The sequence below is a fragment of the Canis lupus genome, chromosome 24 (genome assembly GCF_003254725.2).
Source record: "Canis lupus dingo isolate Sandy chromosome 24, ASM325472v2, whole genome shotgun sequence".
Classification (NCBI taxonomy): domain Eukaryota; kingdom Metazoa; phylum Chordata; class Mammalia; order Carnivora; family Canidae; genus Canis; species Canis lupus.
This window is the reverse complement of record NC_064266.1, coordinates 17479122-17483272: the sequence shown is the minus strand read 5'-3', so window position 1 is coordinate 17483272 and position 4151 is coordinate 17479122. Positions and strand designations below refer to the sequence as shown.

General features: G+C 37.6%; 1 pseudogene; it reads right to left on the bottom strand.

The window, feature by feature from the left end:
- Window positions 1-319: 319 nt before the first annotated feature.
- On the bottom strand, window positions 320-512 carry LOC112674301 (U4 spliceosomal RNA; annotated as a pseudogene).
- Between the last annotated feature and the right edge of the window lie 3639 nt (window positions 513-4151).

Genomic DNA, 4151 nt, shown 5'->3' with positions numbered 1-4151 from the left:
GGCTGCTGGCTGGTTCAGTCAGTAAAGCACGTAATTCTTGATCTTGGGGTTTTAAGTTCAAGCCCAACATTGAGTGTAGAGATAACTTAAAAAATAAAATCTAAAAAAATCTCTTTAATCTAGTATTGTAGTTTTAAGTATACAAGTTCTATACATGATTTCTTAAATTTACATGTAAACGTCTCATTTATTATAAACAAATAAATTATACCAACTGTAAATTGCATTGCCTTTTTTCCAGTTTTATTGAGGTATAATTAACACATAAAAATTATATGTGTTTAGATTGTATAATTCCTTTTAAAGGTGTACAACATGATGTTTTAATACATGTGAAATGATTACCACAATCAAGTTAGTTAACACATCCATCACCTCACATAGTTACTGGGTTTGTGTGTGGTAGAACACGTATAATATACTCTTTTAACATATAATATACAGTTTTCAACTAGCAGTAATCCCACCTTGGATAAACCTCATTGGCTAGGATACTGCCACTGTGCAAAGCTTAGCATATAGTATACAATATAATATTACTATAATCATCATGCTATAAATTAGATCTCCAGAACTTATTTATCTTAAAATTGAAAGTTTGTACCCTTTGAGCAACAGTTCCCAGTATTGCCCCTGACCCCCTTCCCCAGTTTTTGGTAAACACCACTCTACTCTCTGGTTCTATGAGTTAGACTTTTTTAGACTCCACACGTAAGTAAGACTGAACAGTATTTGTCTTTCTGTGTGTGGCTTATTTCACGTAGCATGAAGTTCTCTAGGTTTACCATATTGTGAATGACAAGATGTCCAATAATATTTCATTGTATATAAATACCACATTTTAAAAAAAGATTTATTTATTTATTTTAGAGAGAGAGACAAAGAGAGTGCACAAGCAGGAGAGGGGAAGAAGGAGAAGGAGGGAGAGAGAATCCTCAACCAGACTCCCTGCTGAAAGTGGAGCCAGACGTAGGGCTCGATCCAAGGACCATGAGATCATGACCTGAGCCAAAATTAAGAGTTGGTCACTTAATGGACTGAGCCACCTAGCCTCCCCTATACCACATTTTCTTTATCCATTCATCTGTAGATAGACACTTAGGTTGTTTCTATATCTTAGCTATCGTAGGCAATGCTGCAATGAGCACAGGAGTGCACATATCTCTTTGAGATATTGATCTCACTTTCTTTGGATATGTACCCAGAAAGGAGATTTCCAGGTCATACAGTGGTTCTATTTTTAACTTTTTGAGGAACCTCCATACTATTTTCCATAGTGGCTATACCAATTTACATTTCTACTGACACTGCACAAGGGTTCCCTTTTCTCTACACCCTGGCCAACACTTGTTAGTTCATGTGTTTTTGATAATAGCCATACTGAAAGAAGTGAGATGATCTCTCATTGTGATTTTGATTTGCATTTTCCCAATAATTAGCAATGTTAAGTATCTTTTCACGTATCTGTTGGCCATTTGCATGACTTATTTGGAAAAATATCCCTTTACTCTCCAGGCCTTTTGCCTGGTTTTTAAATCAGGTTATTTGTTTTGTTTTTGCTATTGAGTTGCATGAGTTCCTTATATATTTTGGATATTAACCACTATTTGGATAGGTCAGATATAGGTTTGTGAATATTTTCTCCCATTTTGTAGGTTGTCTTTTCATTCTGATTGATTCCTTTGGTGTGCAGAAGTTTTTTAGTTTTATGTAGTCCCACTGTTTATTTTTGCTTTTGTTGCCTATGCTTTCAGTGTCATGCCCAAAAAACCCAGCTCACAAGCTCACTTGCTCTCTAAAGACATTTTTGTATCTTCAGGATAGGTTCCAAGAGTATCAGGTCATGGAATTACCTCCCTACTAGGCCCCCTTGGTCTGGCCTAACCCTCACTCTTTTGCCTCTTCCACTCTGTATATTCTTTGCCAGCCTGTTACATTCTGTCGTGAGGACTCCCACCAGACCCCTGCTGGTGTTTTGTTTTTCCAATACATTTTCTGAGTGCATGGAGATAGAAAAAAATACAATTGATTTTTTTATGTTGGTCTTGTATGCTACGACTTTGCTGAGCTCACTTATTACTTCCAGAAGGTTTTTTTTGTTTGTTTGGGGTGTTTGTTTGTTTTTGGTAAATCCCTTAGGATTTTCTAGATAGGTGATCAAGTAATCTGCAAACAGAGGACTTTTACTTCTTTCTTTTCAATCTGTATGTTTTATTTGTTTATTTTGCTTGCCTTTTTGCATGGTTTAATTCTTCCAGGTACTATGTTGGATGGCACTGGTGAGAGCGGACATCCTTGCCTTGTCCCTCTTCATAGTGGAAAAGCATTCAGTCACCATTAATTGTGATATTAGTGGTACCTTTCTGTAGTGGTACCTTTCTGTAGATATGTTTTGTCAAGTTGGGGAAATTTCTCTCTATTCGCAGTTTTCTGAGAGTTTTTTTTTTTTTTTTAAGATTTGTTTATTTGATAGAAAGAGAGACAATGAGTGAGTGGGAGGAGGGGCGAAGGGAGAGAGAGAATCTCAAGCAGATTCCCTGCTGAGTGAGTATGGAGCCCCCGGTGGGACTTGATTCAAGAACCCTGAGATCAGGGCAGCCCAGGTGGCTCAGTGGTTTAGTGCTGCCTTCAGCTCAGGGCATGATCTTAGAGTCCCGGGATCGAGTCCCACATCGGGCTCCCTGCATGGAGACTGCTCCTCCCTCTGCTTATGTCTCTGTCTCTCTCTCTGGGTCTCTCATGAATAAATAAATTAAAAAAAAAAAAAAAAAAAAAGAACCCTGAGATCATGATGTGAGCCAAGTGGGATGCTTAACCGACTGAGTCACCCATGTGCCCCTGAGAGTTTTTATTATGAACAGATGTTGGGTTTTGTCAAACACCTTTCTGCATCAATTGATATTTTCCTTCTTTTTTTTTAAAAGGATTTTTAGGGATGCCTGTGGGGCTCAGTGGTTGAGTGTCTGCCTTTGGCTCGGGTCCTGATCCTGAGGTCCTGGGTCCCCTCCCAGTGGGGAGCCTGCTTCTCTCTCTGCCTGTGTCTCTGCCTCTCTCTCTCTGTCTCTCATAAATAAACAAAATCTTAAAAAACATAAAAATGATTTTTAAAAAAGATTTATTTATTTCAGAGAGGAAGAGAGCATGAGTGGGAGAGGCAAAGGGAGAGGGAGAGAATCTCAAGCAGACTCCTCGCTGAACACAGAGCCTGATGTGAGACCCGATCCCATGACTGTGAGATCATGACCTGAGCTGAAACCAGGAGCCTGATGCTCAACTGACTGTGCCACCCAGGCGCCCTGATATCATTTTTCTTATTGGTAATATGGTGAATTACATTGATTTTCAAGAACCAAAGCAGGCTTTCTACCTGGATTAAGCCCCACCTGGTCATGATATACATATATATGTCTTTTAAAATATGTTTTAAATTCTGTTTAAAAATTAAATTTAAAAATTAAATATCTGTCTTAATATTTAGTTAAGGACATTAGCACCTATATTCATGAAGGATATTGGTCTATAGTTTTCTTTTTTTGTCCTGTCTTTGCTTATTTTTGATATTAGGGTAATACTGAATCCACAAAATGAATTGGGAAATGTTCCTTCCTTTTCTACTTTCTGGAAAAGATTGTCTAGAATTGATGTTGCTTCTTCTTTAAACATTGGATAGAATTCTCCAGTGAAATCATCTGGGTCCAGATAGTTCTTTTTTGGGGGAGGAGTTTTAAAATTATGAATTCGGGATGCCTGGGTGGCTCAGCAGTTTAATGCCTGCTTTTGGCCCAGGATCAAGTCCCGCATTGGGATCCCTGCATGGGGCCTACTTCTCCTTTTGCCTGTGTCTCTGCTTCTCTCTCTCTGTCTCTCATGAATAAATAAATAAAATCTTTTAAAAAATGAAATTGAGATATAATTCACATAACAAAAAATTCACTAAAAAATTAAAAAATAAAATTATGAATTCAATGTTCTTACTAGTTAAAGGTCTGCTTAAATTATCCATTTCATATTGGGAAGGGGAATTGTGATAGCTTGTGGTTTTTGAGAATATGGCCCATTTTATCTCAGTTGTCAATTTTCTCTGTGTAGAGTTCATGGTGTTTTTTTTTTATTATTCTTTCAATGTCTTCAGAGTCCATAATGACAGCACC